The following is a 25,784-nucleotide window of genomic DNA, read 5'->3' on the forward strand; positions in this document are numbered from 1 at the left end:
CATGGCGGTCTGGTCTGAATGGAGAAGATGAGGAAAGAGAACGTCTACAACAAAGGTGACATCACTGGATGTAAGAGGTAGGGGGCGCTATGTAGGAGATGCTCCGCCCCCCTGCCCTGCCATTTGCAGAAGGAGGATTCAGAGCTGGGGGAGGACGGCCAAGGGGGGCAGCAGGCCACGGGCGGGTGGCAGATGGTGGGGGGAACCACAGGCCTTGAGCAGGATCGGGGGAGGGAGGAGAGCGGAGGAGCGTCCTGGCTGCAGCTGGCTGTCTATTGTATAATGTGAAGCAGGCAGTGCAGCCAGGACAATATAGGCCATGCCTGTGTGATTCGTCAGCATGGGCTTCAGGGTGTCATATGCTGTCTGTTCCATCGTCCATGACCAAGGAGGATCTTTTCTGTAAGATGTTGCAGGGGTTCAGAAGCAATATTCAGATCAGATATGGAACGTCCACCGTATGTGACCAGTTCTAGAACGCTCCGAACGTCTGACACGTTTTGAGGCCGGCAGAGTTTATAGCAGCTGCTTTCTGAGGGTCTGCCGGAAAAATATAGAAAAATAAACTTATGGTTGAAGTCACGTTTTGATGGATTTGCAGTTAAGTTGCGAGCTTGCAATCTTTGAAATGCTTGGTCTAAGTCATTGTAATGTTCTTCTTGGGTTGTGCTGAATATAATGATGTCATCACTGACATTCAGGCCTCCTGGTTTTACTGACAGAACCTGTCTGATAACATTCTGAGATATTTCTGCAGCCGATGAGATGCCAAAGTTCAGCCTCTTTACAGATCCACATGAGAGCTTAAAGCAGTGATACGTCCACAGACTGGGTGCAACTCAAGCTGATGAGAACCGGATTCTAGATCAATTTTAGAAAATAATTTTGCACCATTTCGATCTGTCAGAAGGTCACTGATGGTTGACATGATGTTCTCTTGTCTGCCGGATTGGCATGTGGCATGTCCACACATAATCAGATTTTACCAGTCTGCTGAGGTTTAGTTGTGACAATCACTGGTGAGACCCAACGTTGGGCCTTCCACACTTTCAGTGACATCAGGCTCTTCTAGGTCCTGAAGTTCTTGCTCTACAAATTGTGGACATGGAATGGGGTCCCCCGGAGGCTGCACTGACTGATCGATGTGCGGTGGGTCATTCAGTTTACCCTTTACACCTTTAAATTAATTGAAAATAATAAAATATTGTTCACTTAGTTCCTGAGCCTCCTTTTCAAATTGGTCATCGGTGGTGCAATGCCTTGTTAATCTTTTATATTAGTAGATGGCCACCCTACACCACTCTGGCGTTCCTACCTGGGTACCATCTACCAAACCACTAAAAGGCGCCCTGTGCCCTTGTTGCTTCACTGCAACTGGCGTTGCAACCAAATATGTACTATAAAAAATGAGACGACATGGCGGGAGCGCCTCAAAACAAATCACAATATCCTTCTTTCTGTCTTTTTTATTCTTCATTTACTCCTCTTCTTTTCTTATCTTTTGTTTTCTTATTAAGTCAACTCTTACACTGGCGTTTCAGTTTCCATCCGTTCAGGGCTCTCACAAGCGTCCAAAACAGATCAGTTTTTGCCCTAATGCATTCTGAATCGAAACGTATCCGCTCAGTTCGCCTCCGTTCCATCTCCGTTCCGCTCTGGAGACGGCCTGCAGCGTTTTGGTGTCCGTCTGACAAAACTGAGCCAAACTGATCCGTCCTGACACACAATGTAAGTCAATGGTGACGGATCTGTCTGTAATGGCTCCGTCTGAGGCAGATCCGCTTCAATTCATTTTGATCATCTGAGCATGCTCTATAAATGTCCCCTCCTCCAGCAGCCATATCGGCCATCTTGGATGAACTTCCACAAACGGGTGTGTATAGAAAGTTCTATCTATCCATCTGTAACGGACCGTTTCAGCAGACAAGGGGTTAAAATCCGTTTAGGCGATAAGCCCCTTTCTGAGAGACAGGCACAGCTACTGCAGAATACACCAACCTCCCGAACTGGATACAAAGTAGCACTCCAAACTGGAACCTCACGAATAGCTGCTAGCAGACGAACAGGAATCAGCTTACACTCCTGGCAATCGGTCCTCTAACAGCATACAGCGGATCCCCCCAATAACGAGACAAGGCTCCGCGTTGAGGATCAAGCAGTGGTCTGACTGTACTTCACGTACAGCCTCTTTTATTCATAAACCACAAACATAGTACTGCCCACAGGGGTTTGAAATACAACCAATCAGTAATTTACAACACATACAATGTAACTACAGCAACCAATCGTTCACACCCCCAGAGGACCAGAATGAAGACTGTGACATAGGACAACATATCCCCACAATGCATCATGGTCTCCTCCTCTCTGTCCTGGAGACAACCTGAGGAGCAATCCAATTATCTCTGAAGACAAAGGGAGATCGCCAATACACATGTGAGGACAACAGAACAGACATCACCATTTAAACACACAATGGGACAATGGCACAATAGAAACACACCCAGCATTTTCCTCCCAAGCTGACAAGTTACACTTATTATAAATTGTTACAACTTTGTGAGTTTACATTGGCCATACATATAACTTACATTAGTTTAAACAGTATAACTTTGGGACAAACCTATCCAAAATTCACTTGAATAGGTTCAGGGGTTTAAAAGTTAGTATATGGCCCATAATCCAGGGGCAAGAGGCCAGCAGCCAGTCCTCTCCAAAACCCAGTGGCGAGGTTGGTTTCGCCACACATCTCCCCCCCCCAGGGAAGACTAACCAGATACCTGACCTCACGCCGGTCGGTACCTGAGTTAGTCTGGCAGCCCACCCACAACCAAATACTGGACCTGTTGACTTTAGTAGCCTGTCTCTGTCCAGTGAGTCCACCAAGGTTAGGTTGGAAGCTGGTACTCCCGGTCTCTGTGTTGCTCCCTGGCTTGGAGTGGAGGTTGCTTTGTGGGCAGGTATCAGCGGTACTCTGCCCTGGTGCCAGCGCTACCACGGAAGAAGCCTGGTTGGAGCCTGGTTGTTGGAGGGGGAGACCGACTGTCCCTACCCCCTGTGCTGTAAGTGCAGAGACCACGGTCCCATCTGCACTGTTGTGGGGCTTACTGTCTCCCCCTGGTGCGTTAAGCTGCCGCTGGGGAGAGGGGGTAACGAGCTCCTCTCCCATACATACTTCCAGCCGCTGGGGAGGGCGACCGACCGTCTCCGCTCCCAATACAGTGTCCTGCTGCTGGGGAAAGGAGACTGGGCTCTCTATTCCCTGCTGGACACTCTGCCGCTGGGGGACAGGACCGACTGTCTCTGCCCCCTGTAACTCCGCCTGCCGCTGGGGAATGGAGACTGGGCTCCCAATTCCCTGTACATCACACGGCCGCTGGGGAATGGAGACTGGGCTCCCAAGTCCCAAAAAATCATGCTGCTGCTGGGGGGCAGGAACAACTACCTCTGCCCCCTGTAACTCAGCCTGCCGCTGGGGAGGGAGGACGCTGCTCTCCTCTCCCTGCATTTCACACTGCCTTCCCGGCATATCACTCTGCTGCTGGGGGGCAGGAACAACTACCTCTGCCCCCTGTAACTCAGCCTGCCGCTGGGGAGGGAGGACGCTTCTCTCCTCTCCCTGCACTTCACACTGCCTTCCCGGCATATCACTCTGCTGCTGGGGGGCAGGAACAACTACCTCTGCCCCCTGTAACTCAGCCTGCCGCTGGGGAGGGAGGACGCTGCTCTCCTCTCCCTGCACTTCACACTGCCGCTGGGGAATGGAGACGGGGCTCCCAATTCCCTGCTCGGCCGGTGGAAAGACCTCGGTCCCATCTCTACCGGCCACCTGGGGTCCTTCCCAGTAACACTCTACAATATCTGTCCAGCTGAATGGGTCTGGATCTGGGTCTGTCACCTTACCGTCCTGCTGAGCCTTCTCAATGGAGTGGAAGAGATCTCGGTAGTCCTGCTCCAGTTCCCACTCCAGGGTTGCTAGGTGAGCCAGGTCTTGCTCTACTTCATGGGGGTCATCCCACTCATGCCTAGCCTCCCTCTCATAAAAAATTTCCTGAAGTCTGGACTGTGCAGGGCTCCCGAAGCCAGGCTCTGCAAAGGACTCCCATAACAAGCCAGGACCATAAAACTCCTCTCCCTCTGGCTCTTCATGTTCGGCTGTCCAGGGTATATACTGTGCCATATACCACCAAAGCGCCTGGTAGGCATCCTCCAGCCATAGCTCCTGCCATACCCGGTGCTCTAGTTCCTTCACCCATTCCTCCAGGGGCTGCTCTCCCAGGAAGGGCATCCGCAGGGCCACTTGCTTCTGCAACCACTGCTCTTCACTGGGGAGACTCTCACCCCGCTGGTATTGTAGATTATCCAGGGCCTGGTACCAGATGCCTTTCCTTAATGCATCCCGGCCATCCAGGTCCTCCTCCTCGTATAACACTGCTGGTTCCATCCTGCTGCTGTCAGGGACGCTGTACTGGGACATGCGTTGTCCTTAAATTGTAGAATCCACAGAAATGGTGTCTCCTGTAGCTGTCCTTCTGGCTGTAGGAACGATCCCGCTGCTTGCCACCAATGTAACGGCACGTTTCCGCAGACAAGGGGTTAAAATCCGTTTAGGCGATAAGCCCCTTTCTGAGAGACAAGCACAGCTACTGCAGGATACACCAAACTCCCGAACTGGATACAAAGTAGCACTCCAAACTGGAACCTCACGAATAGCTGCTAGCAGACGAACAGGAATCAGCTTACACTCCTGGCAATCAGCCTCTAACAGCATACAGCGGATCCCCCCAATAACGAGACAAGGCTCCGTGTTGAGGGTCAAGCAGTGGTCTCACTGTACTTCACATACAGCCTCTTTTATTCATAAAACACAAACATAGTACTGCCCACAGGGGTTTGAAATATAACCAATCAGTAATTTACAACACATACAATGTAACTACAGCAACCAATCGTTCACACCCCCAGAGGACCAGAATGAAGACTGTGACATAGGACAACATATCCCCACAATGCATCATGGTCTCCTCCTCTCTGTCCCGGAGACAACCTGAGGAGCAATCCAATTATCTCTGAGGACAAAGGGAGATCGCCAATACACATGTGAGGACAACAGAACAGACATCACCATTTAAACACACAATGGGACAATGGCACAATAGAAACACACCCAGCATTTTCCTCCCAAGCTGACAAGTTACACTTATTATAAATTGTTACAACTTTGTGAGTTTACATTGGCCATACATATAACTTACATTAGTTTAAACAGTATAACTTTGGGACAAACCTATCCAAAATTCACTTGAATAGGTTCAGGGGTTTAAAAGTTAGTATATGGCCCATAATCCAGGGGCAAGAGGCCAGCAGCCAGTCCTCTCCAAAACCCAGTGGCGAGGTTGGTTTCGCCACACCATCTTTCTTTCTTTCTTTCCTTCTTTCTTTCTCTCTCTCTTTCTGTACATCTTTCTATCATCTATCTATCTTTATTGGCTGGCATGGGGGCAGATTATTGCACGGGGGGGGGGCTTGGGCAGATGTCACAGAGGTGGGGCTGATGGCAAGGTGGGGGGGACAGAGGCACTGTTGGTGGGCCATGGAATAGGGGGCAGATTATTACACTGCGGGGCGAAGATGGCACTGAATGGGAGCAGATGGCAGAGAGGTGTGGCTGATGGCAGGGGGGTGGAAGAGGCTCAAGTCATGTGGGAAGATTATGACATGGGGGGTTGAGTTGATGGTACTGGAGGGAGGGCAGATGGTACTGGAGGGAGGGCAGATGGCACTGAGGGGGGCATATGGCAATGGGGGCGCTGTGGGCATGTGGGCAGATTATGGTATGGGGGGAGTTGATGGCACTGGGAGGGGGGCAGATGGTACTGGAGGGGGCAGATGGCAATGCAGGGTGGCAGATGGCGCTGAGGGTGGGCATATGGCACTGAGGGTGGGCAGATGGCACTGAGGGGGTCATCAAAAACAAGTTCATGGGAATAATGTTTTTTTTGTTTTTTGTTTTTTTTTAGCATCTGCAATAGAAGAGTAAAGTGGTGTCGAAGCCCCAAAAATTCTAAATTAAAGTAAGTTCTTCAAATAAATATTTTATAATGTGATATCTCTGTCGATGTTGGTGTAAACATGGTCATATAACGTCTTTAACCAATATTTGCTTTTGGATTATGTCTCTTACAGATGTCTGAAGCCTCAGAATGCAATCCAAGAAGGCGCCGTCGAATACAACAGGCGGTAAGTACAAGCAACAATTGGATTTTCTAATACAATTAGATTCGTTGAATTAATCAGTATTTGTCTTTCTTCTAGTCTTCATCATCGACCAGCTCACCCGCTGCAGCCGCCTCACCTGCCGGGGCCGGCTCACCTCAGACCTCGGCCTCACCAAGGGGAGGTGGACAAAGCACGGGCCAGGACCGGCAGCAAGTAAGTATATTTCTATATATTCTGTTTAAAAAAATATATAATTATGTTTTAACATTATTTTTAAATGGTTTTAGGAACCTTCAACTGGAGCCGCCAGGCAGGATCCCCCAGAGTCCTCCAGAGTCCGTGGGAAATCCTGTGGCGGTCGGGAACGTGTAAGTATTGATTACATCGTTTTAATTTGCATTAGTTTTTTGTACTTTCTCTAATTTTTCTTTTCCTTTTTCTTTCAGGGTTCCAGAGTCTCCACCGGGGAAGATATGGAGTTCGTTGTCCCTCACATAGACAATGAACTCCTTATCCAACTGGTGGAGGCACGTCCCGCTTTATGGGACCACACCGACCGCCACCATGCCGATCACAGTTGACAAGGTTATCACTCAGTGGCCACTTCAAGACAGATTACATCAAGGAGGTTCAGGCCCCGAGTGGATCCGGAGCAACCTCAAGGCCGCCATATATGTGTAGTGCGGCCTTGGGGTTACTACGATGGACGCTGGCGCCTAGAAGTTTTTTTATTTTTTTTTTCAGAAAAGAAATAATAAATGCTTTTGCTTTCTTCTCCCTTCTGAGTGCAAGGGGCTGTCTGAGACAGAGGAGCGTTTTGCCCCTGTGTTTCTGGTAGCCCCCTACATTAACAGGTAGGCATAGCATAGAATCCGGACGTAGTGATTAACGTTTTTTTTTTTTTTTTAGCTCTACAGAACTGCCAGCAGCACTCGGGCGCCTGACCCAGCTCTTGAAGCGGACCTGGAATTGGCCACCACCCCCAGCCCTCCTGTCCATCATGCCCCTGTTCAGGATAATCCTGGTCCCCTACTGGGTCCCTCTTTTCAACATACGCTCTCAAATTGGAGAGAAAATGTGAGAGCTATGTGGAATAGTAGGAGATCCGGTAGGAGACATCAGGAGGATTATGGGAACCTTGTAGAGATTGTTTCCGATGCTCTAGAAGGTTTTTCCGATGAAATGAGTTAGATGACTTGGCACATTGCCTGGAGGGGGCGGAGGCGGCGCGTCAACTCAGCCCTCACCAACATTACGTGCAAACCTTAATCCCCATGATGGACCAAAGGACGCCCGAGCAGGTGCATGATTAAAATAATCTGCTGGAGAATGGGTTGTGGGAAATTTTGCCCTGCCCCCCCCCCCCCCCGGTCCCACACCTACCCCCCATCCCACTCCTTTCACCCATCCCCTTTCCGACAGCCATCCAATTCCCGCCATCCGTCCCTTTCCCACCCCCCTGAGCAGGTGTTCAATCTTCCTTCTTTTTCTTCTACGCCTTCTCCTCCTCACTATACCGTTCCCACTTCTTTTCAAACTCCTTCTTCTACACATGCTTGGGAACATTCTAGTTCTGACCCCTTCTCTCTCCGCACCCCTCAAATCCCACCTGCATCTTTTCCTGCGGCCCGTCGTTTTTATCCCGCCACCGAAGACAGGGGGGCCAGCGCTCCCGGACCAAGAGTGTCCACCCCGCAACGGTCCACCTTCCCTAAAGGTTTTGCAAATTTATAATTCATTGCTTTATTTAGTTAATATCTATTTTTCATAAATTTTTTGGGATAATTATTATTTAATAAATACCTTAAATTTTTTTTTAAGTGTGTTTTATAACTTGCTGGTACAGGCTATCCTTAAATTTGCCCACTCCAGCTGTTGGGAAACTAGAACTCCCAGCAACACAAAATTTTGTGTTTTTTATAACGCTTGTAGAAAAAAAATAGCTTTCTAGGAGTTTTATTTTCTGAACGCCTGTAGTGCCAAAGGTGGCTGAATCTTTGATGTTGGACGATCAATAACGGGCTTTATTATAGCTCCTCATTGATCATATTCTGGCTGATTGGCACATGAATAAGCAAATGAGCCCTTGTGGGAGTCACGGTACATGTGAATCAGCCTCATCAACAATGATATTTTTTGTAGTTAAAAAATTCTGATCCACTTCCGGAAGGTTTGTCTTCCACAGCTCCAACACAATTAGGGAATTGGCAGGTTGCCAGGAACTCGTCTGCAATCTGAAGCCACTGTTCTGTAGTTGGATGTGGGATGTAGTCCTCGTGCAGTACCTCCAACAAGGCACGACAAGTGCCCAACCTCTGCTCTATCTCCCAGTCACTGCTCGCACCCCAGTACCCCCATCCATCCCCCCAGTCACTGCTCGCACCCCAGTACCCCCCATCCATCCTCCCAGTCACTGCTCGCACCCCAGTACCGCCCCATCCATCCTCCCAATCACTGCTTGCACCCTAGTACCCCCCATCCATCCTCCCAGTCACTGCTCGCACCCCAGTACCGCCCCATCCATCCTCCCAATCACTGCTTGCACCCTAGTACCCCCCATCCATCCTCCCAGTTATTGCTCGCACCCCAGCACCCCCATCCATCCTCCCAGTCACTGCTCGCACCCCAATACCCCCCCATCCATCCTCCCAGTCACTGCTCGCACCCCAGTACCCCCCATCCATCCTCCCACTCACTGCTCACACCCCAGTACCCCCCATCCATCCTCCCACTCACTGCTCACACCCCAGTACCCCCCATCCATCCTCCCACTCACTGCTCACACCGCAGTTCCGCCCAGCCATCCTCCCAATCACTGCTCCCACCCTAGTACCCCCCATCCATCCTCCCAGTCACTGCTCGCACCCCAATACCCCCCATCCATCCTCCCAGTCACTGCTCGCACCCCAGTACCCCCCATCCATCCTCCCAATCACTGCTCCCACCCTAGTACCCCCCATCCATCCTCCCAGTCACTGCTCACACCCCAATACCCCCCATCCATCCTCCCAGTCACTGCTCGCACCCCAATACCCCCCCATCCATCCTCCCAGTCACTGCTCGCACCCAGTACCCCATCCATCCTCCCATTCACTGCTCACACCCCAGAACCCCCCATCCATGCTCCCAGTCACTGCTCGCACCTCAGTACCGCCCCATCCATACTCCCAATCACTGCTTGCACCCTAGTACCCCCATCCATCCTCCCAGTCACTGCTCGCACCCCAATACCCCTCATCCATCCTCCTAGTCACTGCTCGCACCCCAGTACCCCCCATCCATCCTCCCAGTCATTGCTCGCACCCCAGTACCCCCATCCATCCTCCCAGTCACTGCTCGCACCCCAATACCCCCCCATCCATCCTCCCAGTCACTGCTCGCACCCCAGTACCCCCATCCATCCTCCCACTCACTTCTCACACCCCAGTACCCCCCATCCATCCTCCCAGTCACTGCTCACACACCAATACCGCCCCATCCATCCTCCTAATCACTGCTCGCACCCGAGTACCCCCCATCCATCCTCCCAGTCACTGCTCGCACCCCAATACCCCCCATCCATCTTCCTAGTCACTGCTCACACCCCAGTACCCCTCATCCATACTCCCAGTCATTGCTCGCACCCCAGTACCCCCATCCATCCTCCCAGTCACTGCTCGCACCCCAATACCCCCGCATCCATCCTCCCAGTCACTGCTCGCACCCCAGTACCCTCCATCCATCCTCCCAGTCACTGCTCGCACCCCAGTACGCCCATCCATCCTCCCAGTCACTGCTTGCACCCCAATACCGCCCCATGCATCCTCCCAATCACTGCTCGCACCCCAGTACCCCCCATTCATCCTCCCAGTCACTGCTAGTACCCTAATACCCCCCATCCATCCTCCCAATCACTGCTCGCACCCTAGTACCCCCCATCCATCCTCCCAGTCACTGCTCACACCCCAATACCCCCCATCCATCCTCCTAGTCACTGCTCGCACCCCAGTACCCCCCATTCATCCTCCCAGTCACTGCTAGTACCCTAATACCCCCCATCCATCCTCCCAATCACTGCTCGCACCCTAGTACCCCCCATCCATCCTCCCAGTCACTGCTCACACCCCAATACCCCCCATCCATCCTCCCAGTCACTGCTTGCACCCGAGTACCCCCATCCATCCTCCCAGTCACTGCTTGCACCCCAATACCCCCCATCCATCTTCCTAGTCACTGCTCACACCCCAGTACCCCCTATCCATCCTCCCAGTCATTGCTCGCACCCCAGTACCCCCATCCATCCTCCCAGTCACTGCTCGCACCCCAATACCCCTGCATCCATCCTCCCAGTCACTGCTCGCACCCCAGTACCCTCCATCCATCCTCCCAGTCACTGCTCGCACCCCAATACCGCCCATCCATCCTCCCAATCACTGCTCGCACCCCAGTACCCCCCATTCATCCTCCCACTCACTGCTAGTACCCTAATACCCCCCATCCATCCTCCCAATCACTGCTCGCACCCTAGTACCCCCCATCCATCCTCCCAGTCACTGCTCACACCCCAATACCCCCCATCCATCCTCCCAGTCACTGCTCGCACCCCAGTACCCCCATCCATCGTCCCAGTCACTGCTCGCACCCCAATACCCCCCATCCATCCTCCCAGTCACTGCTCGCACCCCAGTACCCTCCATCCATCCTCCCAGTCACTGCTTGCACCCCAATACCGCCCCATCCATCCTCCCAATCACTGCTCGCACCCCAATACCCCCCCATTCATCCTCCCAATCACTGCTCGCACCCCAGTACCCCCCATCCATCCTCCCAGTCACTGCTCGCACCCCAATACCCCCCCATTCATCCTCCCAATCACTGCTCGCACCCCAGTACCCCCCATACATCCTTCCAATCACTTCTCGCACCCCAGTACCCCCCCCATCCATCCTCCCAGTCACTGCTCGCACCCCAGTATCCCCATCCATCCTCCCACTCACTTCTCACACCCCAGTACCCCCCATCCATCCTCCCAGTCACTGCTCACACACCAATACCGCCCCATCCATCCTCCTAATCACTGCTCGCACCCGAGTACCCCCCATCCATCCTCCCAGTCACTGCTCGCACCCCAATACCACCCATCCATCTTCCTAGTCACTGCTCACACCCCAGTACCCCTCATCCATACTCCCAGTCATTGCTCGCACCCCAGTACCCCCATCCATCCTCACAGTCACTGCTCGCACCCCAATACCCCCGCATCCATCCTCCCAGTCACTGCTCGCACCCCAGTACCCTCCATCCATCCTCCCAGTCACTGCTCGCACCCCAGTACGCCCATCCATCCTCCCAGTCACTGCTTGCACCCCAATACCGCCCCATGCATCCTCCCAATCACTGCTCGCACCCCAGTACCCCCCATTCATCCTCCCAGTCACTGCTAGTACCCTAATACCCCCCATCCATCCTCCCAGTCACTGCTCACACCCCAATACCCCCCATCCATCCTCCTAGTCACTGCTCGCACCCCAGTACCCCCATCCATCCTCCCAGTCACTGCTCGCACCCGAGTACCCCCCATCCATCCTCCCAGTCACTGCTCGCACCCCAATACCCCCCATCCATCTTCCTAGTCACTGCTCACACCCCAGTACCCCCCATCCATCCTCCCAGTCATTGCTCGCACCCCAGTACCCCCATCCATCCTCCCAGTCACTGCTCGCACCCCAATACCCCTGCATCCATCCTCCCAGTCACTGCTCGCACCCCAGTACCCTCCATCCATCCTCCCAGTCACTGTTCGCACCCCAATACCGCCCATCCATCCTCCCAATCACTGCTCGCACCCCAGTACCCCCCATTCATCCTCTCACTCACTGCTAGTACCCTAATACCCCCCATCCATCCTCCCAATCACTGCTTGCACCCTAGTACCCCCCATCCATCCTCCCAGTCACTGCTCACACCCCAATACCCCCCATCCATCCTCCCAGTCACTGCTCGCACCCCAGTACCCCCATCCATCGTCCCAGTCACTGCTCGCACCCCAATACCCCCCATCCATCCTCCCAGTCACTGCTCGCACCCCAGTACCCTCCATCCATCCATCCTCCCAGTCACTGCTTGCACCCCAATACCGCCCCATCCATCCTCCCAATCACTGCTCGCACCCCAATCCCCCCCCATTCATCCTCCCAATCACTGCTCGCACCCCAGTACCCCCCATCCATCCTCCCAGTCACTGCTCGCACCCCAATACCCCCCCATTCATCCTCCCAATCACTGCTCGCACCCCAGTACCCCCCATACATCCTCCCAATCACTTCTCGCACCCCAGTACCCCCCATCCATCCTCCCAATCACTGCTCGCACCCTAGTACCCCCATCCATCCTCCCAGTCACTGCTCGCACCCCAATACCCCCCCATTCATCCTCCCAATCACTGCTCGCACCCCAGTACCCCCCATACATCCTCCCAATCACTTCTCGCACCCCAGTACCCCCCATACATCCTCCCAATCACTTCTCGCACCCCAGTACCCCCCATCCATCCTCCCAATCACTGCTCGCACCCTAGTACCCCCATCCATACTCTCTGCACTTTATTTTTTTACAACGGTGTCCACAGCCTTTAAAATATGAAACCATGAAAGACTACAGGTTCATCTTGATGATCCGGCAGACGCAGTCACGTGATGTCTCTGGACCCTCAGTCATGGAATGATCAGCCGCACATTTTGGAATAGCTCAGCTGTTGACACCAACCTGCTCTGAACTTGGATCTCAGAATATGTTGCATCTGGTGGAGGGTAACAGCCTTCAGTAGTGACATACTTCCAAAAAACGTTGTCACATAGGGTGCTCCAATGCACCAGTCCCTGGACAATTCTTTTCATGTTATATCTGTAGATGTAAGTGTCACCAGGTTTTGCTAAATATGTTCTTCACTTTGGTGCATAGGATAAGTTAGGAAGGAATCAGGACAACGGAGCGAGGCGCAGGCGTAGCGCGGTGAGAGCTGACTGAGAGGGGAAGTGGAAGACCAGGATAGGGTTAATTTAGATGGGGGGAGGAGTGTTGTTGGGGAGGTGCAGGGGGCGGTGCGGCAGTTTCGCGGGCCATTTATATTCTGGGCTGAGGTGGGGGGCGGCACCAGAGGCCATTATTGTTCTGGAGAGTTGCCCACCCTCCCGCCCTTGTTTGGAGTTTTTTGTTTTCAATTCATGTCATAGCAGGGGGCAGGTTAACGGGGGGTCCTGGAAGGCAATACTATGTTTAATAGGTGCATGACACGTTGGAACGTGCATCTATGTGGTTTGGTAAGCTGAAAGCTGGGGGCTCCTGTTGGGATAAAAGGCCTACAGGGGTAGAGGAATATATGGATTTTGGAGGATTTGGTGCCATTGGGTCGGCGAGTGCTGCCGAGGGTAAGGATGAAGATGTGTGGAGTGAAGATCGCAGCTTGCTAGGGTTGCCTTCTAGGATCCTTCCGCAAAGTGAATATTATTACATTGTATTTATATGTTGTATTTATTGGTTGATATTTATTAATGTATGCTTTAAAAATGATATTGGAGTATTATTGCTGTTTAATAAACGGCTGCTATGGCCTTTACACCAAGAATTATGGTCTACGTGTGTTAATGGGGTTGGAAGGAGTGGTGGGTGGTGTGAAGGGTCTGGAAAGATCTTACCTCCCTAAGTCATAGGAACTATCTTGCAGACATTGCAAATTCCTGCTACTTTCAAAGTGCTACTGCTAGCCCATCTATGTCTCCACCTCCACTGGTTGAGCCACTGGTTGAGGCTCACCCTAAATATGAGGTGGAAAGCTCAAGCCTTGTTGCAGGAGTTCATTCATTGTGGTGGGATCTGATGTCCTGGGCACCAGTCTGGTTGGTCCATGAAAATATTGTTGGGATCTGTACATGTGAGCAGGGTTGGCAATGATAATAGATGCAGGTTTCCAGGGGTTAAATAGTCCAATGTAGTTTTTTTTTCTATAAACAATACAGCGGCATCCAAGTTATGCAGTCATTTTGAGGAATCCACATTAAATAAACATAAACAACAAAAATAAAGTACTTGCCTATCTAGTTACTAACTAAACAGTGCTTCCAGCCCAACAGCTACACCTGGGTTGCCTCAAGTTAAGAGAAAATGTTGTACTGGCGTGGGGAGGGAATGGCAAGTCCCACTCCCAAACATGTCTGCCATTCCATAAAAAATCCAGGGCCATCAAACAAATTTCAAAACAAATCTGCAAAATATGCTTTGCTGAAGGAACCCAGCTTTCCTGGATCCTTTTTGCATCACCCCTCTAAGCATTCTAATTGAGATATACACCCTCTCCAGTACTTTACCAGACATCATGTTGCATATTCCTCCTTCTTTTCCAGACTGGAGGGCTGGGTACATTTTGCCCTCATACAATAAATTTCTGACAATGAGTCAGCTTTCCCTGTAGTTTTCCTGCCTATGTTCCACTTAAAAATTAAACTTCTGCAAAGACAGAAACCACCTGGTCGCTCTTGTATTCCTTTCCTTGTTCTGTTTGGTCCATGCCAGAGGAGCAGGGTCTGTTACTAGTGGAAACGTCCTACCCAGAAGATAGTACTTGAGTGACAACTCCACTGCTCACTTGATGGCTAAATATTCCTGATCCACAATTGCATAATTTTTCAACTTTCTGCTCAGGTATATCACTGGATGTTCCTCACCATGTAAAGTCTGTGACAGAACTGCTGCCAGCCCCACATCTGTCTGGATCCTAAAATCAGGGTAAATGAGCACAAGCTGTTGGTGCAGGGCAGACGTTTCTGCTTCTGGGGTCCAGGTCACCATTACTGACTTACCACCCTTTGTTAAGTCAGCCAATGGAGCTGTAATTCAGGCAAACTTTGGCACCAACCGACGGTAATAACCATTGATGCCGAGAAACACACTAGCTTGTTTTTGGTAACGGTCTAGGCCAGTTTTGTATTGGCTTGACCTTGTTGATCTGGGGCTTAACTAATCCTTTGCCAACAATGTCGTCAAGGTATTTTGCTTCTTCTGTAATTATCATGTTGTTCTGAGTTTTAATCCAGACGACAAAGGGGGTCATTTATTAAACAGAAACACGCCTAAATTAGGATGTATTTCTGGCGCAGATTGCAGCGCAAAAGTTATTTGTAGAGATGAGCGAATCAAATTCAAATCGAATCAAATGGAATTCAATCCGAATTTCAGGATAAATTCTATTCGCCTCAAAGCTGAATTTCCTTGTGCTTCGTGTCAGCGAATCGATTTAACCTGAAAAAGAGTAAAAAACAAACAAAAAAAATCATACTTACCTCCTACATTTGCTCGCGACGGGCCGCCATCTTGATTGAAGATCTCGGCCGACGTCAGCACTCGTGCCGCGCGAGATTTCGCTCCAGATCTTCAAGCAAGGTGGCGGCGGCCGGCCCGTCGCAAGCAAATGGAGGCGGTAAGTTTTATGAAAAAAAAATGTAATGCTAATTTCACACAGTTTTTACACTCAGATGCCGCGATCCTGTATGAACGCGGCATCTGAGGCGTAAAATGACGGGGGCGGCGCTATCGCAGCTCCCTGTCATTGCACCCACTACTTACAAAAAAATGCGCTTCGTGACGAAGTAATTCATCACGAAGAGAATTTTTTTTTTTAATTCGGCAATTAAGCCGAATTGAACTTTTCATAAATTGGCTCGTCTCTATTTGTGCCGCAATCTGTGACTTCTCCCCGCTCAGGACTTAAAAAGGGGGGCGTGGCATGGGCGGAGAAGGGGAGGGGCCGGCAGGCTCGTCCCATTCATCTTTTCTACTCCTGTTTTAGACGTAGAAAATGGTCTAAATGTAAGACCGCTCGGAATCTCGGAAGCCGGCCTACATTTAGAAGCGGTGGTGAACACACAAAATAACTCTTGTGCAATAATTCTGGAAGCCATGTTTCTTAACGGCCTACACCAGTAAAATGTTAAGAGCTGCAAAGGAAAAGTGTCACACCATGCATTTCACTAACCCCACATTTTATCATTTAAAGGGGAAGGTATGTGCAGGTAGGTGTTTCTCACTGCAGACAGAGTGGGAACTCACGGCCCAGTACAACATTGTGCGTGGGCTGTTTATTACATAGTTAATACAGTTGGAAAAGACAGAAGTCCATTAAGTTTAGTCCCGAGCTACAAAGCTGGCATGTACCAATGTTACCGGGGTCCAACATTGCCCTGACAGGACAGTCGTTAAAGGGGTTATCCAATCCCAAAAAAAAGCCCCCCCGGGCACTGGGAGAAGCAGCAGCGGCGGTGCGGAGACCAGGAGCGGTGCAGGGACCCGGGTAAGTATATTCAGCGTGGGGGGCCCGGCATTTTTTAGGATTGGATAAGCCCTTTAAGTACCGTGTGGCATACTTGCGGCTATATCTCTCGTCCTAATGAAGCCACACAAACCGACTCCGCAAACAATGACAGACGCTGACTAATGTCACACTCCGTAGGATTCGAGTTAAGAAGGCAACGGGCAGCAACACGTCCCCCTCGTGGCACCTTCAGCATAGGAGTAGCCCTGGACTCATTGGTGGGGGGTACTTTATGTGGCTAGTTTGCCACTGGAAACCACTATCAATCTTTTTCCCACGTGCAACCTCCGGAGCCCTGCTGTTTCTGAAGGTTGGCTTGCGCCAGTTTCTTAACCAGCTCTTTCACTGCACTTAACGGGGCTTGAAGAGCAGCAGCCTTCACCTATACATACCAGTACCTAGCAATGTGCCCGCATCCTCCACCAACTATCTGGATCTGTTCGTGTGAGCAGGGTTGGCAATGAAGATGAGACCTTGGTGCTTCCAGAGGTTAAATACAGTTTATTTTTCTTCTAACAACAATACAAGTTTTGCAGTTACATAGTTGATATGGTTGAAAAAAGACAAACGTCCATCAAGTTCAACCAAGGGATTGGTGGGGACGCGAATCCCAGAAGGAAGTGAGACTCGCTAGCTAATAGGGCCACAAAAGTCCTTTTAAGCACTAGTATAGGTGTGCTATCGATAGGTGTGATACACAGAGGGGTGTAATATACTTTTAATATACTTTTATATAGAGTCAAAAACACATAGATCTATATAGTGATCTCTTGGAAGTCAAGGGCCTAGGGGCTAGGGGCTTACTAGGGCCATTTTTATATAGGGTAAGGTTCCGGACGGGGTCGCCCTTATCAGGGCGGGTGGTCTGTGGTTAGGCTATCAGGGCCAGAATAGCCCCCCCTGTAGGGCAATATCAGGGACAGTTCTTCAATACCACATCATCATCTAGCCCAGGGATAGATGGTTTTTGCTTTCCCTCCGGGATTCATGGATGTGCACTGGAACCCCCCGAATTGTGGTAGGACATATGGTTTCTGATTTAGTGCCGCCGAGCCTTTGTTGCTGGAGACAAGATTAGGCAATTTCTATTATAGTGCCGGCGATGTGCGGTCCGCAAATTGCGGAATGTACATTGCCGGTGTCCGTGTTTTGCGGATCCACAAAACACTTACGGACGTGTGAATGGACCCTCATAGTAACATTATTAAAGGTTATGTTTTATCTTTATGTATAGTCTAATGGATTGCCTTCCGTGTACAATGTTATAATATACTTTCTATGTTAGACGGTATATTATAGAGCATGTAAAATGTAGAGCAGATAACCAGTGGCACTACACCAAACCTAAAATTGTCAGGATGCGACTGCCGAGGAGTGGTGCCTCACGGTGGTGCTCAGCTTGTAGCTGCAGTGAGCATATGTGATAAAAAGAAAAAGAAAACAAAACGAGCGGCACTCACCGTTGATAGGCAGGTTACTTTATTCCATGGCAGGAGGGGGGTGCAAGGGTTGCAGATACAGCAGCAAATAAGCAACAGCCGTTTCGCGCGTGTATGCGCTTCTTCTGGCTTTCCAGAAAGCCAGAAGAAGCGCATACACGCGCGAAACGGCTGTTGCTTATTAGCTGCTGTATCTGCAACCCTTGCACCCCCCTCCTGCCATGGAATAAAGTAACCTGCCTATCAACGGTGAGTGCCGCTCGTTTTGTTTTCTTTTTCGGTATATTATAGAGCATTTGTATTGTGCGGCAGTCGTGTGCGGTTCTGCTGCGATTCTGCAGGTATATAGAGGGACGTGCGTTATTGGAACAAATAATTATAACTGGTGTGATATACCAGTCACCCCCTAAAAGAACTGATTGAAGCGGAGTGTTATATACCAATATACTTTCTTTATAGTGCATTTGGGTACTGTATAGTGCATTTGCGCATGCGCGTACGCGAAAATGTTATTGCCGATATTTTGCATTAAAAAAAAATTATGAATGGAGATCGCAAATTGGAATAATCCATCTGGTGTCGCTGTCCGTGTTGTGGGACTACAGTATTTGTGCACTTCTAGTAATTATTTTCCTGGCTGCAAATATGAGCTGAAGGTTTTTCAGGTTCGCCTGCCATCAAAATGAATGGGACCCGCTGCGAACTTGCGGTTCGCGAACATTTGATCGCGTTCGCGAACCATCCCAGCAGATGTTCGTCCATCACTACGCACCAGCGCTTTGTAAAGTGGTATCATTACATCCCTGCCCCGCGAGTCCATGCCTCGTTTAATGCAGGACAATATCCTGGAATCCACATTAAACATAAACAGTAAAAATAAAGTGCTTGCCCGTCTAGGCACTAACTCAACAGAGTTTCAACCTCACCTAAGTACTCTGAATAAGCCATCCAGCCCTGCATTTATTCCCCCAATAACCATGATCTATCCTTTATACTTCTTACGGGTTTTCTTTTTCTCCCCATCTCTTCCTATGGTTCTACATGGACATTTGAAAATTTTTATTGTTTTGCGGCATCCTGTTGCTTTTAGTGAGATTTTTAATGTTAGGCCTAAGTCAACTATTTGCATTGTTTAACTGTGTAAACTCTTCTGTTTCCCTCTGCTCTGTCCCTAGCTCATACAGCCCTAACACGCGCGGACCCAAGATGCCTCCACTCAACGGTCTCCCCCCTTGTTTGCTGGGACAAGGGGGCACCGTATCCACGAAAAATACCTGAAATCCCTGAAATACCCAACCACCATGTACCAGGATGAGTGTACAGTCAGACACACTTGATCCCACTTGTCACACTGCCCCTGCAATGTGGCGGGCCTGAACACCACGATTAAAAGAGAAGAGAGTCAAGCCAGATATCACTTTCCTGCAGGAACCAAACTGGCGCTCAGACACGGGTAACCTGAAAGCTCCCTGGTTGGAGTCTTGTTACACTGCTTCACACACCTCAGGAGGGGCCTGCCGCACTCCATCCGACATATTACATCCGACCCTCAGGGTAGATATTTATTAATAAAAATCCTGATATCAAAAGGTCCCTTACACTCTAGTTAATATCTATGTCCCAAACCAACACCAGAAACTTTTTATCTCACACCTACTAAATGAACTCCTACAACTAAACACCCAAAACATTATCATTGGTGGCGATTTCAATACCATCATAGCCCCGGAACTAGATCGATCCCCCTCCACCAGTACTATACCACCCCTAGCACCCTTTTACAAACCATCGACCACCTAAATCTCTGTAATCCATGGAGGTCACTCAACACCAACGCAAAAGAGTACACATGCCATTTGGCATCACATGAATCCTTCTCCAGAATAGACTACTTCTTCACCTCAACTTCTTTATTTGAAAAAATCCCTGACACATCAATACAAGCAATAACCATATCTGGCCATGTCCCCATCACCTTAACCCTTCATATTATAAATCCCAATAATAAAACTCACCTATGGAGCTTTCCAACATATTTCTCTAACTCCACTTTCTCTACCTAGATGATAACATCACACAAAGCCACAACACACCCCTCCTCTGAGCTGTGATGCCATCCCCCACAAATGTTGTGTTTTTTCCCCGAAGGGTTAAAGACCAACCCTTCCATTGGTCCACCTTATGGGTGGCATCCTTCAGTCTGCTTTCCCAATTTGTCTGATGATAATCATTGGGGCCGAATTCGATGCCTAGAATCTTCCTGAATATGTGGCAAAAGAGGGAAAGGCGCTCATAGGGTAATAGTTTTTTGATCAGTTGATTAAAGAAAAAGTAGTGATCATGCTCACCTCTTGGTTTTGTGCAAGCATAGGCACAACACTAGTGTAGACGCGTATTTACATAATGGCCGGTGCTGCCGGTATCGTTCACTCCTCACTTGTGGTGTTGCCAATCCTCCAGAGGAGTGATGAGAGACAATAAAAGGGGTGTGGAGTGATAGGGCTCCACCGTGTTCGATACTTCTTGGTGCAAAAACCACGACCTCGAGTGATTGGAGACAATTCTATTTTATCAACATATAGGTAACAATGCGTTTCGGAGTTGAAAAGCACTCCTTTTTCAAGTCTAAAAGATGATCAGATTCCATATTAGGACAAATAGTATTATACTAGTGATATATAAAAAAGACAGTAATAGTAGGGCAAGGTACACGCGGATACATGTATAGAAAAATACATAAATACATGTATAAAAAAGGTGATTTCTTTTAAAAAGTCCTTCAGGTGAGGGGAAAATTATGTTTCTGAAATATATCGATATAAATCGATAATGTTATCTAGATAAAACTATTGCAGGTGGGTGGTTATCATAATTGATTAATAAATATATAAAAAATACAGTATATATTAAAATATATGATATCATTGTGTTTAGATTAAGAACATAATAACATGTTAACTGGTTATTACTCTAATGGTGGATGATGTATTATTATATCAGGAATATGATAGCATGATGATGGGTTGTCAAGCGGATGATGCTGACAGTTCATAACGGAGGAAAGGCATAGGATAATACTAGTGAATAAATGTAGGTCGCCCAATTTCTTATGCTAGATGGTAGACTGAATGGGTGTGAATATAAATGTGTACACATAAATATGTGTGCGCATGTGAATATATATATACAGTACAGACCAAAAGTTTGGACACACCTTCTCATTCAAAGAGTTTTCTTTATTTTCCTGACTATGAAGGCATCAAAACTATGAATTAACACATGTGGAATTATATACATAACAAACAAGTGTGAAACAACTTAAAATATGTCATATTCTAGGTTCTTCAAAGTAGCCACCTTTTGCTTTGATTACTGCTTTGCACACTCTTGGCATTCTCTTGATGAGCTCCAAGAGGTAGTCCCCTGAAATGGTCTTCCAACAGTCTTGAAGGAGTTCCCAGAGATGCTTAGCACTTGTTGGCCCTTTTGCCTTCACTCTGCGGTCCAGCTCACCCCAAACCATCTCGATTGGGTTCAGGTCCGGTGACTGTGGAGGCCAGGTCATCTGGCGCAGCACCCCATCACTCTCCTTCATGGTCAAATAGCCCTTACTTTCAAAGTTTTCCCAATTTTTCGGCTGACTGACTGACCTTCATTTCTTAAAGTAATGATGGCCACTCGTTTTTCTTTACTTAGCTGCTTTTTTCTTGCCATAATACAAATTCTAACAGTCTATTCAGTAGGACTATCAGCTGTGTATCCACCTAACTTCTCCTCAACGCCACTGATGGTCCCAACCCCATTTATAAGGCAAGAAATCCCACTTATTAAACCTGACAGGGCACACCTGTGAAGTGAAGACCATTTCAGGGACTACCTCTTGAAGCTCATCTAGAGAATGCCAAGAGTGTGCAAAGCAGTAATCAAAGCAAAAGGAGGCTACTTTGAAGAACCTAGAATATGACATATTTTCAGTTGTTTCACACTTGTTATGTATGTAATTCCACATGTGTTAATTCATAGTTTTGATGCCTTCAGTGTGAATCTACAATGTTCACAGTCATGAAAATAAAGAAAACTCTTTGAATGAGAAGGTGTGTCCAAACTTTTGGTCTGTACTGTATATATATTAAGAAATACACCTACGCGCACATAAACACGTAGAGGTGTAGATATAAAGAACAAACAGGGTTATAACGATAAGATAATTGCTGGATACAATCATTAAAATACTGACATTGTATTACATTGTATTACTTATGGAGGCGCATTGCATTGCAATAGTGGGGATTGTGTTGCAAGAATATAATAAGGTAATTGACGTCAGTGTTTTAACCTGTAGAAACAGAGCCTCCCCGTGCAGAGAGCGCGTTTTTCTCAGGGCTGGATAAAAAGGGGCAGGGGGAGGAGGTGAGAAAGATGGATGGCTGGAGGGAGGGGAGCGCTGTGTACAGGCAGGGGGAGGAGGTGAGAAAGATGGATGGCTGGAGGGAGGGGCGCGCTGTGTACAGGCAGGGGGAGGAGGTGACAAAGATGGAAGGCTGGAGGGAGAGGAGCGCTGTGTACAGGCAGGGGGAGGAGGTGACAAAGATGGATGGCTGGAGGGAGGGGAGCGCTGTGTACAGGCAGGGGGAGGAGGTGACAAAGATGGATGGCTGGAGGGAGGGGAGCGCTGTGTACAGGCAGGGGGAGGAGGTGACAAAGATGGATGGCTGGAGGGAGGGGAGCGCTGTGTACAGGCAGGGGGAGGAGGTGACAAAGATGGATGGCTGGAGGGAGGGGAGCGCTGTGTACAGGCAGGGGGAGGAGGTGACAAAGATGGATGGCTGGAGGGAGGGGAGCGCTGTGTACAGGCAGGGGGAGGAGGTGACAAAGATGGATGGCTGGAGGGAGGGGAGCGCTGTGTACAGGCGGGGGGGGGTGACAAAGATGGATGGCTGGAGGGAGGGGAGCGCTGTGTACAGGCAGGGGGAGGAGGTGAGAAAGATGGATGGCTGGAGGGAGGGGAGCGCTGTGTACAGGCAGGGGGAGGAGATGACAAAGATGGATGGCTGGAGGGAGAGGAGCGCTGTGTACAGGCAGGGGGAGGAGGTGACAAAGATGGATGGCTGGAGGGAGGGGAGCGCTGTGTACAGGCAGGGGGAGGAGGTGACAAAGATGGATGGCTGGAGGGAGGGGAGCGCTGTGTACAGGCAGGGGGAGGAGGTGACAAAGATGGATGGCTGGAGGGAGGGGAGCGCTGTGTACAGGCAGGGGGAGGAGGTGAGAAAGATGAATGGCTGGAGGGAGGGGAGCGCTGTGTACAGGCAGGGGGAGGAGGTGACAAAGATGGATGGCTGGAGGGAGGGGAGCGCTGTGTACAGGCAGGGGGAGGAGGTGACAAAGATGGATGGCTGGAGGGAGGGGAGCGCTGTGTACAGGCAGGGGGAGGAGGTGACAAAGATGGATGGCTGGAGGGAGGGGAGCACTGGGTACAGGCAGGGGGAGGAGGTGACAAAGATGGATGGCTGGAGGGAGGGGAGCGCTGTGTACAGGCAGGGGGAGGAGGTGACAAAGATGGATGGCTGGAGGGAGGGGAGCGCTGTGTACAGGCGGGGGGGGGGTGACAAAGATGGATGGCTGGAGGGAGGGGAGCGCTGTGTACAGGCAGGGGGAGGAGGTGACAAAGATGGATGGCTGGAGGGAGGGGCGCGCTGTGTACAGGCAGGGGGAGGAGGTGACAAAGATGGATGGCTGGAGGGAGGGGGGCGCTGTGTACAGGCAGGGGGAGGAGGTGAGAAAGATGGATGGCTGGAGGGAGGGGAGCGCATGGTACAGGCAGGGGAGGAGGTGACAAAGATGGATGGCTGGAGGGAGGGGAGCGCTGTGTACAGGCAGGGGGAGGTGACAAAGATGGATGGCTGGAGGGAGGGGAGCGCTGTGTACAGGCAGGGGGAGGAGATGACAAAGATGGATGGCTGGAGGGAGGGGAGCGCTGTGTACAGGCAGGGGGAGGAGGTGACAAAGATGGATGGCTGGAGGGAGGGGAGCGCTGTGTACAGGCAGGGGAGGAGGAGGTGAGAAAGATGGATGGCTGGAGTGAGGGGAGCGCTGTGTACAGGCAGGGGGAGGAGGTGACAAAGATGGATGGCTGGAGTGAGGGGAGCGCTGTGTACAGGCAGGGGGAGGAGGTGACAAAGATGGATGGCTGGAGGGAGGGGAGCGCTGTGTACAGGCAGGGGGAGGAGGTGACAAAGATGGATGGCTGGAGGGAGAGGAGCGCTGTTTACAGGTAGGGGGAGGAGGTGACAAAGATGGATGGCTGGAGGGAGGGGAGCGCTGTGTACAGGTAGGGGGAGGAGGTGAGAAGGATGGATGGCTGGAGGGAGGGGAGCGCTGTGTACAGGCAGGGGGAGGAGGTGACAAAGATGGATGGCTGGAGGGAGGGGAGCGCTGTGTACAGGCAGGGGGAGGAGGTGAGAAAGATGGATGGCTAGAGGGAGGGGAGCGCTGTGTACAGGCAGAGGGAGGAGGTGAGAAAGATGGATGGCTGGAGGGAGGGGAGCGCTGTGTACAGGCAGGGGGAGGAGGTGAGAAAGATGGATGGCTGGAGGGAGGGGAGCGCTGTGTACAGGCAGGGGGAGGAGGTGACAAAGATGGATGGCTGGAGGGAGGAGAGCGCTGTGTACAGGCAGGGGGAGGAGGTGAGAAAGATGGATGGCTGGAGTGAGGGGAGCGCTGTGTACAGGCAGGGGGAGGAGGTGACAAAGATGGATGGCTGGAGGGAGAGGAGCGCTGTGTACAGGCAGGGGGAGGAGGTGAGAAAGATGGATGGCTGGAGGGAGGGGAGCGCTGTGTACAGGCAGGGGGAGGAGGTGACAAAGATGGATGGCTGGAGGGAGGGGAGCGCTGTGTACAGGCAGGGGGAGGAGGTGACAAAGATGGATGGCTGGAGGGAGAGGAGCGCTGTTTACAGGCAGGGGGAGGAGATGACAAAGATGGATGGCTGGAGGGAGAGGAGCGCTGTGTACAGGCAGGGGGAGGAGATGACAAAGATGGATGGCTGGAGGGAGGGGAGCGCTGTGTACAGGCAGGGGGAGGAGGTGACAAAGATGGATGGCTGGAGGGAGGGGAGCGCTGTGTACAGGCAGGGGGGGGTGACAAAGATGGATGGCTGGAGGGAGGGGAGCGCTGTGTACAGGCAGGGGGAGGAGGTGAGAAAGATGGAAGGCTGGAGGGAGGGGAGCGTTGTGTACAGGCAGGGGGAGGAGGTGAGAAAGATGGATGGCTGGAGGGAGGGGAGCGCTGTGTACAGGCAGGGGGAGGAGGTGAGAAAGATGGATGGCTGGAGGGAGGGGAGCGCTGTGTACAGGCAGGGGGAGGAGGTGAGAAAGATGGATGGCTGGAGGGAGGAGAGCGCTGTTTACAGGCAGGGGGAGGAGGTGACAAAGATGGATGGCTGGAGGGAGGGGAGCGCTGTGTACAGGCAGGGGGAGGAGGTGACAAAGATGGATGGCTGGAGGGAGGGGAGCGCTGTGTACAGGCAGGGGGAGGAGGTAAGAAAGATGGATGGCTGGAGAGAGGGGAGCGCTGTGTACAGGCAGGGGGAGGAGGTGACAAAGATGGATGGCTGGAGGGAGGGGAGCGCTGTGTACAGGCAGGGGGAGGAGGTGAGAAAGATGGATGGCTGGAGGGAGGGGAGCGCTGTGTACAGGCAGGGGGGGAGGAGGTGAGAAAGATGGATGGCTGGAGGGAGGGGAGCGCTGTGTACAGGCAGGGGGAGGAGGTGACAAAGATGGATGGCT

This window comes from Bufo bufo, chromosome 5 (genome assembly GCF_905171765.1).
Source record: "Bufo bufo chromosome 5, aBufBuf1.1, whole genome shotgun sequence".
NCBI classification, from domain to species: Eukaryota; Metazoa; Chordata; class Amphibia; order Anura; family Bufonidae; genus Bufo; species Bufo bufo.